Here is an 11,924-nt window from a genome sequence, read left to right on the forward strand (position 1 = left end):
ACAAGATGTAGCATTGTTCACAAAGCATTCAGGTTTTCATATAAACAGTTCAAAGTAGTTGTTGATTTGCACATCATTTTTTGATTCATAACAGCTGGTCAAAGTGTGCAAGGACGAGGAGGCGGGGCCTAAACATCGAAAAAGGAAAAAAAGTATTGATATCAACCTCAGTGACATAGGGTATCGATAGGAAAGATTAACGAGTAAACAAAAATGAATTCACATTAACAGAAAGTGCTTTAGAGGATTTTAAAAAAATCTTTAAAAAAATGTATATGGTTTAAAAAAAAGAAAGGAAAAAAAAATCTATTTTTTATTTCTCTTATCTGCGGTTTTCAAAAAACAACAAATACTTTCAATCACTCATTCACGAGCTCATGAATTAATACCGTAGTCGTCAACAAATGATACATTAAAAAAAAAGAAGTCACATTTCATCCGGCCCGCCTCGTGTCTGACGGACCTTGAATGGACTTGAGGGTTTGCGTTAGTTTTGTGTACATACATGTGACAATTGGCAAAAAGGTTTATGAGGGTGTGTGTGTGTGTGTGTGTGTTTGACTTCAGTGTAAATTGATTTAGTAAAACCCCCATGTTTGTCTGGAGTTGTCTTCTCCCACACAACCACATAGTCTCTCGGCTGCAGGGGAGTGGACGGCTCACCGCTTAGTGTCCCGACAGGAGAAAAACATCCAATTCGAGTCCTCCATAGTAATGACTATTTTTTTATTGGCAAAAAAGGGGGCGGGGTGGGAGGGGGGGGGGAGAAGAAGTGGGATCCAGCATCATTTATCTAGTGCCTCCACCAGTACATCCGTTGACATATCAGGTTAGGCCTTTCACAGTTTTGCTGCTACACACGAGGACTTGGAAAGAAGAAGATGAATAAAAAAAAAAATGCATGCAGAAGTGATAATTACACTGATCTTTTTTTTCTATTGATGGAGGGGGGGGGAAAGGAAACAACAACAACAACAACAACAACAAAGAACCGGAGCTTTAGGAATGAAGGTCAACAACATGCATGAATTTGTGAAGAAAATAAACAATGCTGCTTTTGTCGGTTAGGTTTTTGTACATTTTTTTAAAAAAAGATTTTTTTTGGGGGGGGGAGAGATTTCCTCAATGTTAGAACAACGGTGACGCAAAAAAAACCAACCTAACCCCAAAAACAGATGAAGTTAAGTGTGGACTCGCGTCTTACTCGGCACTGAACATTCCTGTTGTGTTAAGCCGCCTCCCCCTTCCCCAGCCTCCTCCCCCTCCTCGTGGACATGTACTCCGGCAGGGAACCGGCGGATTTTCGGTTCTCCCCATCAAACGTCCGTCCGTCTGATCCATCGACCACAATTGCACTCCCAGACATTGCAGTGAGAGATTACCTTTTTTTTTTTGGTGAACCTCATCTTTTTTTTTTTTTTTCTTCTTTTTTTTTAAGTGGCCTTACCTTTCACTAAAAAAAAATGAGACATTGGGGACAATGGGGGGCGGGAATGTGTTTTTGTTGGTTTTTAAAAAAAAAAAACTTTCCGTGTGCATCGTTGTCATCAGGGCGCCATTTTTTGTTGTTGTTGTCACCGAGGACACTGGGCATCTGTCGTTTAGTGCTTTTTAGCTGGTGGAGTCTCTATTATGTCAAAGGCTTCTGTGCCTTAAAAATGTTGCCCCTCGCTGTGTCGGTGTCAGATTTAAGCTTGTTTTTCATTGGTCGATACGCAGGACTGCGCTTTTATTCGCAGCCACCAGAGAGTCGTAGGTTTTTTTTGTTTTTTTTAAGGGGTAAAAAAAAAAAGCTTGTTTGAGTGAATTTGAAAATGCGATTCGGAGAGTTTGGTGTTGTTCCTCAAATACTGCCTTTGTCCCATTTCTTCATTGTGCCGCCATGCTTGTTGGTCTCCGTCGTCCGAAAAAAAAACCTCACGTCCCTCGTAACTCAGTCCCTCCCGACCCACGAGCTGCCGGGGGGGAGTTTACACCGCAGTACTTAGACGCCGAGAAAACAGCCCTGAATAAGAAAACGTCCTCTGAGGACTCCAGACTACATGCACTTCCTGTTTCCTTGGATACAAACATTACTAACGGACAATTCATCCCCCTTTGCCCCTCCCCAAATTTTATTTAATTTTGTTTTGTATATGTATGAACTTATACTCTGTGTGTGCCTCCACTTGTGTGAAACTCAACAAAAAAAAAAGATGAAACTAAACAAAAAAGATGACAAAAGCATTACAGAGAGGATAAAAAAAATTTAAAAAAAAGACAAAAAGAAAAGAAAAACGGTATGTTGGTGGAATTCTGATCGCGTCATTTAAGTTGCCTGTTCTTTCTTGTAGCCAACTATTGAAAATAACAGGATTCAAGAATACAATTTACAATGTTCTAGCTCTAGACCGGTGTAGCACATGTGTGACTGTATTAATTTATGAAACCAAAATGGTAACTGTGAATTATGTATTTCTTTGTGCATTTTCTTTTCTTTTTTTTTTTTCAAGCGGGGGAGAAGGACACAGCAGCAGTTGATGCTCGTGGTTTTTTTTTTTTTTTTTTTTTTTTTTTTTGGTGGAATATAACGGGAACAAAACACGTTTCCGATTTAAAAATAAAAAGGAAAAAAGGAGGGGGTGAAAAAAAAAAATCGAAAAAATATATGAATATATTTTTTTTCTTAAGCAATACATTTCAGTGTGACTTGTGATAGAACATTTTCTTTTTTTAGGTAATAAATAAATAAAAAACAAAATGAGTACGTCAGGTTGTCTCCTTGAGTGTTCATTAACGATTCAATACCATTGAAAGCTGCTCTTCAGGCGAATATTTCACGTGAGAATCTATTTCACGAGGGAACACGATACGAGTGGCACATGAACAACGAGAGATGCATGGAATTGCACTGGTGAAATATTGCCCTACTATATCAACAGATAACGTAGTTGATGATTGGACTGAACCATCTTGGGCTGGCTGAGGGGTGGACGGGGCCTACGAATGGATTGTTATGAGCCTACTGGGAAGAGGCCCGGGGGCCTAAAGCCAAAGAGGTACAATATTGAGCCCAATCAATTATATTCTCGTACATTTGCATTCCTACACAGTACATCTGCACAGAATGGGGGGGGGCAGCTCAAGATGAGACAGAATATGGAAGTGGAGTGACAGATTGTAGAAGAGAGAGAGATGTGAAGCCCCCGCTTCCTCACTTTGAGACTTTGAGTTTGATAAGGGGAGCCATGTGAAAGGGGAAGGGGGGGTTGTCTGTCCCTTGTGAGTCAAACCCAAAACTCTGGGGGAAGTTAACGTAAAGTCTGACACTTTGTTATTGAACACCGCTGCTGTGATGTTGGGGCGGCAGCTTCAGGCCACACAGTTGCCACGGTTACTTTTAACCGCTAAAAGCTTCTTCTTTTTTTTTGTTTGTTGTATGGGTGCATTGAGCGACACACAAGCGCCTCCGGAGTGGATTCTCAACACAGATATGGACGAAAATGTGAAGGTCAAGGGAATCGAGAAAAAGAACCAAAACAACTCAAAGAGAACTGTGCTTTGTTTAATTCTCCCACAGAAAAAAAGGACACTTGAACACATCTCAACCAGTGACCAGATGTCGCTAAGTTTATCAATTGTTTTCACACCGTTGCACGTGATGAAAGAACGTTCTGCGGCGTTCTTTACCTGCTCGTGTTTCCCTGGGGTTCACAAAGTGTAACCTTTTTGTTTTTAACACGCTGGTTTGGTAGTCGCCGTCAGCAGATACGCAGGTTCAGGCGGCGCTACAGATATCGGGGAACGTCTCTAGTAAGAATGAGGTTATTTTAGTAACCTAAATAAGGCCTGTAGTTGGGTGTTTTTTATGCCTTTACATAAACGACGTCGCCCGCGAAGGACGACCTATGTGCAAACCTACTGAAGGGTTTTTGAACTTGTTCAGTATTAAACCTTCTATGGATAAGAAACTTATTGAATATCCCCCCCCAAAAAAAGCCTTATCTTTAGAGTATGAATGTTTTTCTTTCAACTTTTGTCCTAATTTTTGAAGATTTGAAAGAAGAGAAAGAAACCCACTTTTAAAAGCTGCTCCTTAGTTTGTCAGTTAGTTGAGACGCAAACAAAACAAACCACAAGTGAGAAAGTTGACATGTATGTACAGTGAACATTGCAGGTGCACCTAACAGACTTTAAAAAAAAAATGTTTTACTGTTTGCTGGAACAGCTTCACATGTTACTGGATACCATATGAGCCAAAAAAAAAGTGCAGCTCATAAATTATCACGGCTTTCCAGTCATACTCCGACTACCCAAGAGCCTCTTCTGAGAAGTCACTGCCTATTTCTGACTGCAGCAGCCTCAGCCTCCACACTTATCTGACGAGTTCCGCAAGCTTGCCTTGTCTGTGGATGTGACTGTTTTTAGAGGGATAGAGAGATAGATAGAGAGAGAGAGAGAGAGAGAGAGGGAGAGGGAGGCTCAGCTGCCACCGCAAACTGAAACCCTGTGGCTCTGGGAATCGAGAGGAGTTCCGCAGAGTTGGGGTTTCACACGTCGTTGTGCGATCTAAGATAAGTCACACTCAGCTGTATCCTTCCTTCACTTAAAAATACACACACACACACACACACACACACACGCGCATAACGAAAAATATTCCAGAATGTCGCGCTGCACGAAAGCGAGTATCGTATAGCCTCTTGTGATTATGAAAGTTCACAGTGCATATGTGTGTGTGTGTGTGTGTGTGTTATGTTCTTGTACTTTCATAGGTTTGTTCAGCACCACAGACAAATAAAGAAGTATATCTCACTTGCAGGGATAAATATGTGATTTTTGTATCCTTTGCTAATCAATTAAACACTTGAGGGTGCTAAAGAAATAGTTTGACGTTTTGGGGAAAATACGCCGAGCGTTTGATGAGAAGATGGACACCGCTCTGATACAGGCGGTTAGCGTAGCTTAGCACAGAGACTGGAAACGGTGGGAAACAGCTAGCCCGTGCTCTGTCCAAAAGTAACAACATCAGCCTCCCCGGATGAGACGATATATATAGGATTTTATTTGGCAGATCCCAAAATGTGGAATATTGTCTCATCATGGTTGAGAAGTGAAATAAATATTGACCTACTCCGAATGCTCTTATCCCCTTTTTACACGAGGACCACAGCCGACCTCTTTGATGAAATCACGCTGAAGATGCATTTTCTTATCTTCTTCATGTCGGGACATAAACATCAGCGCTCGGCCTGGCGGTCTCTTCCTCTGCGAGACCGAGGACAGGGACCTTGTCGTCTTGTGTGTATTGTTTTTGTTTATTCCCGGCACAGTTGGAAGAGAAGAATGGCTCTCTGTTCGCAACATTACCTGATGGATATTTATGCAGCTGCGAGGCTGTGAAGAGGACCTTTGATATCTTATTCTGGCTTCACACACACACACACACACACACACACACACACATTACACCCAAAGGTGCTCCTCGGAGCTTGACCCCCCGTGGGATGGAGGTCACGGTTAGGATAAACCCTGGAAAACTGGGTAAACAGGATGTGTAAACCCACCCACACACACACACACGCACACACACACACGGCGTTCACTAATCAAACACCAGTGAGCTCGACTATCATCGAGCTCCGAGCACACGGTATTATTACTGTAATATATATAAATGGATCAAGCTGCTTAGCAACAAAAAAAAAAAAACAGTTTTCGCTCGTCAAACACGCGGGTCGTTTATTTTAAGAAGAACACTTTTGAGGAGGAATGTGTAAATGTCAAAGCACGAGCGGCGAGGATCGGTTCCCACGTCACCGATCCACAGGAAGCCCCGCAGTGTGCGTTGGGCCTCGTTCATACTGCGAGTCTCCTTCCAGCCCGGCTCGACATGAATACGGTGGCAGCGGTTGCTATAGGAGCGGTCGACCTTTCAGTACGGTGCAAAACGAAACCAAAGAGGACGCCGCGCTGAAGCTGCACCTCTCTCATCAAACACGTCTTATCTGAAGTAAGAGGACTTTAGCTTTCGCTCAAGACGCTGCAGCTCTGGCAGCTTTTTGAGGAGGAAAACGATGTCCATTTAAGTGCTTTAGCAAACTCCATCTGATGAGGACGATCATGCCGTGTGATCAAAAGCTCCTCAACAGCTACTGAAAAGGTATATTTCGTCAATTTTAAGACTGTTTTCTTAATTTTAAATTTTTATAATAATAACCATTTTTATAATTTGGTCTGTAAATAGTCACTACTGTGATAACAAAGGGGTTCCCTTTGTGCTGGCCATCTGCACTTTGAGTGTTGCTGTTTCTGGCAACTGTCATCTGTCAAATGTTCAGCTTTTTTGTTGGTGTTCTCTCTCTCTCTCTCTCCATCTCTCTCTCTCTCTCTCTCTCTTTCCGCTGAGAAGAAGATCAGCTACCTCTCAACAGTTGCTCTCGTGACCTTTAGCAGCTGCGGGGGTGAAATTGTCTAAGCCTCCTTCACCGCGTTCATTGTGGTTCTCTCTCTCTCTCCTCTCTCTCTCTCACACACACTTTCTGCATCTCTCTCACCCCGTCTCACGTACCAATACCCCCCCCCCCCCCCCCCCCCCCTTCCTGATTTGCAGAGCTGCAACATCGCACGACTCTCAATCTTGTGACCGAGGGAATACAGTAAGAAAAGGCCGATATAGTAACATACATGCTGCTACGTTATTTGAGAGAGCCCCGACAACACCAAAGCATCCACCCGGTCCAGCGTATAATTATCCCGTACAGCCGGCTGAGGCAGCACATAGCAACCCCGCAGGGCCGCTAGGGCCCCAACATGAGCAAACCTGGCCTCATCTCTATTAACATGGCACCGCCGGAGGTCTCCAGAGGTCCGCATACCCAGGCTCGTTGCCTCATTAGGTGCCTGAGTTAATTGTGAGAGGGGTGGTGTTGCCGCTCAGGTGCTGACCGAGCTTTCTCGGACTCCTCGAGGTAAGACGCACACCGGCGGTTCGGATGCCCTCCGACAGGTAGGATGGGGCGGTCGGGGCAGCACGGAGACGCGCTCCTCCTCCTCCTCCATCCCCCTCTTTCTTGTTGAGCACAAGGAAACACCCGTTGTATGCGTGGGCTCGACATACTTTCCAGCGAGAAAAAAAAAAGAAGGTGAATTTCTAACTTCTAGTTCAAAAGAGAGATTAACTCCACCGCAAGAGAGGGACCGTGAAAAGAAGGAGAGAACAAAAAGAGTCTCTCTGATGGTTGTTTGTTGAACGCTGGCTTGTTAGCAGCTCGCTCTCGTGCTGTAGTGCGTGCGGTGTGTAAAAAAAAGCCGCGGCGCAATTAACACTGAGATCAAATGACAGACTCACAACCTATAACCTGTTTCACGCTCTATTCCTTTTGTTGCACAAATCCCGCGTCGAGCAGCATCCACGTCCACATTCCATTTAACTGTAAGAGGAGATGATTGTGTGGAAAAGGGTGAAGTTACGAACGCCTGATAGGAGCGTGGCCCATGGCCCTGTGTGTGTGCGTGCGTGTGTGTGTGTGAGTGTGTGTGTGCGCGTGTGTGTGTGCAGAGGTTTGTGCATGTGTACTAATTATACTGTTAATGGTGTTTGTTTGACTTTTGGGGGAAGCCCTGAGCCCATTGTTCATACCCCCCCCCCCCTCCATATATGGCAATGTAAACACACACACACACACACACACACACAAAAAATGAATGAACACAGGAAGACCCACTCTGGCAGAAAGTGGCTGCTGCTGCCATGGTAACGAACTGAAACCCGAAGCAACGTAGGGAGCGAGAGACTCTCTCTCTCTCTCTCTCTCTCTTTCTCTCTCTCTCTCTCTTTCGCTCTCTCTCTCTCCGCCTTGACGTCATTTCTGGTACGCAGGGGCTAAAGAGGCAGCAGCTGCAGAGCAAACAAAGATACAGGGAAGTTTCCAAGTGCTCGCAGGAAGAAAAAATAAAGATACGTATTTTGTCCAGTTGTTGTCCTTCCAAGTTCACCGCCATCAAGGAAGGACAGCTTTAACAATAACAATAGCATATTATGCAAAACGTGCCCCCGGTGCTAACGACAAATTAAACAACATGGCCGCCACGCGTTGTCAAACTCGAGCGGCGCCGCTCCCACAGCTCGGTGTGCGAAAACCAGTGCACTTATTTATATAGTACACAGCCACCGGTTTAGTAAAAATAATAGTAAATAGTAAAAAAAAAAAAAGGATGCAAACCAGTGTGATTTTTTTATTTCCCCCACAATGATAGCGGGAATATTGGAGCGATCGATGGAGAACAAAGCAGTTATCACCACCAGCTGGAAAGGGCCCGCTGGAGATGGCGCAAACAAACTGGGAAATGGACGAGGGCCGCGCACGCAGGCATTAGGGACGGAGCGGAGGAAGAAGAAGAAGAAGAAGAAGAAGAAGAAGAAGAAGAAGAAAAAGCCAGGAGCGTGCATCTCGTGCTGTCAAATCTTTTAGGTCATGGCTCATGTCATAGCCTTCAGAGCTAAAGCAGTTTACTTATTCCTTAAACCATCTCTGCGGGGAAAAAAACCTTTTCCAAATTATTTATAGTATTAGAAAGTGGCTGAATATGTGTGACCCACATACGGTCCTCGTTGTCATATAAATATATGAAACATCCCAGAATTCAGCGTGTACATCGGGGGGACCCCCCCCCCCCCCCCCCCCCGCGAGCCGGCGATTTGTTGTCAATCACAGAGCAAAGTGTCCCGGGCCAAGAAAAGGAACTCCCCCGTGGGCGTCCCCCCCCCTCGCCGCCTAATTAAAAAACCCTGCATCCTTACAGATTCATGCCGCGCCCGTCTCTCCACCACAGGCCCCTCCCTCATTAGCCTCATCCTTTGCAATTAGCTGCTGTTGCTTAGCGCCGCCGCTGTAAACCGGAATGGAGGTTTTAAGGAAAGGGGGTCAGATTTCGTTTGGCCCCTCAAGGCTAAATCCATAGACAGCAAACCTCTTTGGAATGGGGGGAGGGGGGGTACAAGTGTGCGTCTACACGGAGGGGTTGTTGGTGAGGGGGGTGCTCATAGGGAATGAGGCATGTGCAAGGGGATCGGGGGGGGGGGGGGGCTTAAGAGGAGGTGAGTATGCAGATGGGGAAGGCTGAGCCCACCACCCGCTCTGACCCTGTGTGGTTTGTGCACACACACACACACACACACACACACACACACACACCTATGGACAAACATCAGATTTTTTTTTGGCCCTATAATCATCCAGACAGACCCCCCCCCATCCCTCCCCCCACACCCCCCAACATCCGTCTCTTCCTTCAACACTCTGAAAGCCGAGGGACAGGTGCTGGTGCCTCATGGGTTTTAAGCTCCTCAGAAATGGTCTTCCACTCATTAGCCCCCCTCCCCTCTCACACACACACACACACACACACTGATGGGAAATGCAAGATTGTTATTCCATGTCCGTCCGTGGTTATGATTTATGAGCGCGAATCTCTCAGAAGAGCCATACGTTGAAACATCTGTGTCTGTGTGGGGCGTCAGCAAGTTGCGTTGACAAATTGCACTTTTGTTGGATCCATTTCATCTCAATTTGTTAGGCCAGTGGACGGCAGAAGACAGCGCACGGTTGCACGTGCACGTGCACATAAAACCAGACAGAAGCGAGAGACAGCCACACTGAGGTCATTGTCCTCCGTAGGGTTTCTGGGAATTGTGGGGGATTTTAACAACAACTTCCTGTTTAACCAGTACATGCGATTTACATGTGGTGTTATTTTTTAGTTTTTTCATTACAATGTTTGTGTTCAATACAAAATCGAGAGCATTTCTTTCTGCCTCAACATGGAGACGACTAACAGTGTTTTTCCCGAGGGGGGGGGGGGGGGGGGGGATATCTTTACCGAGCTAATAGGCGTCGGCTGCTTTTATTAATGCTGTAAATATTAATAGAGAGAACATATAAACGTGACTGTTTGTCGGCAGAGCGTGTTAACTGAAACTGTAAAATGAATGGATTTCATTCTCCACCAGAGTTAAACCTCCTGGAACTGTGATTAATTCCTTGAAATGTCATCTCTCCGGAGACGGAGAGCTGAGCAGTTACATAAATACAAGAAAAGAGCACATTCGCAAAACATCTTCCTCAGAAGACCGGAGTTTGGACATGAAGCACCACGAGACATTTTAAACACGAGTCACGCTGTCGGTATTCAACGGTCCAATTCAGTGTATCAGCCGCCATGTCGCCAACAAAATATGATTATGCACTGCGTATTTCCTTGGACTAAATATGCTTCTATATGCATGTTTTTTTTCTTTCATTTCAACAATAAATAGTTAAGTCTCTGGTTTTAGTCTTCATTGTCTGACCTTGACCTTGACCTTTCCCTAACCTTAACCAAAGCTCTGTATATATATATATATATATATATATATATAATATATATATATATATATAGTTAATAATGTAGTTTATGTGTCAGGGCCGTCCAAGTAGCAAGGGTGAGTGTGAGTGACACATCTCCAGCCCTCCAGTAGATACCACTGAGTGTGATCCAATTGTCCACGGTGGGATCAGTGCATCATCCGGGACCCCCCCCCCCCCCCCTGCTAGGCTGCCCTCCCTCCCGCCCTGCCCCCAAAACAGTGAGGGGCCTCTGGTACAACAGGGGGGGGGGGGGGGGGGTGATCAATAGGGATTGTGTGTGTTTGATTATCTGTGTGTATATGTGTGTGTGTGTGTGTGTGTGTGTGTGTGTGCCGCTTGCCAGTCTATATGTGTGTGTGTTTAAGTGAGGTGAGGGGGGAGGGGGCCGAGGTGTCTTTTAGTTCAGTGCTATGGTTGTGACTGATAGGGTGGCGGGGGGGGGGGGGGGGGGGGGGGGGTGGGGAGGAGGGGGGGGCTCTGTATTGGCGGACTCTGTGGAGAGGCTCTCTGTTCCCCCATCGATCCCAACATGTCAATTAGACGCGGGGGCCCGCGTGCCGAGCCTCCCCCGTGTAAGCGACACCGGCACGCCGGCCCCCGTGTCACCGGAGCCGCGGCGCTACCGAAAAGGGCCTTCTGGGTTTCCTGCCGCACAGATTGTTATTTTTTCGCCTTGAACCCCGTGACCTTTTTTTTTTTGTTGACAATGTGTGTGTGAACATGAAGAGCGAAAAAGCACAAAAAAAAATAAATAAAGAAAAAAGAAGATCATTTGCCGAACAACGCGTAGAAGCCGTGATTCGTTGCACCTGTGAAAATCAGTCACGATAACGCCTCTGCTGCAGCCATTACAGAAAAATATCTATTTATTAGAACAGTTTTATCTTGCCTGATTAACAACAGAGAAGAGTTCAAATATATATATATATATATATATATATATATATAATATATATATAAATATGTATATGTATAGAGGCTCGAGAGTAAGGGATGCCAAGTTGCCATTGGCAACAATTTAGAGAAATGGACAAACCATTACTTTTTTTTTGTCATCAACGGCGACTACTCTTCAACATATGGAAAACAGAGACACAAAATAAATATTCTGTGAGAGTTGTTGCAATAAGCGATATTTAATAAAATGGGAACCATGACGACGCTGCACGGTGAGAAGTCAACGTCAACTGGTAAACCAATACGATACCTCCAGCTCTTCCCCTTCACTCCATCACCCCTCTCCCTCAGCCCCTCTAAAACCCAGACCTCCCTCCCCCTGAGCGCCCCCCCCCCCCCCCCCTCCATCCGCACTGATCAGCCGGATTTACTGTGCGCCCGTCCACCGCTCTCAGCCGGTCACACACGCCCTCTGGGTCGATCCAGGTCGAATTCAATTTGTAAGATATTATGTATTGATCTGCCCCCCCCCCCCCCCCCCACACCCCCACCCTCCGTGCAGCCCTGGGCGGGCACTCATTGACCCAGATGCACGATTCCTTGGATCATCATCATCATCATCATCGTCTGAGCCATGCA

The sequence above is a fragment of the Cyclopterus lumpus genome, chromosome 4, assembly GCF_009769545.1.
Source record: "Cyclopterus lumpus isolate fCycLum1 chromosome 4, fCycLum1.pri, whole genome shotgun sequence".
Classification (NCBI taxonomy): domain Eukaryota; kingdom Metazoa; phylum Chordata; class Actinopteri; order Perciformes; family Cyclopteridae; genus Cyclopterus; species Cyclopterus lumpus.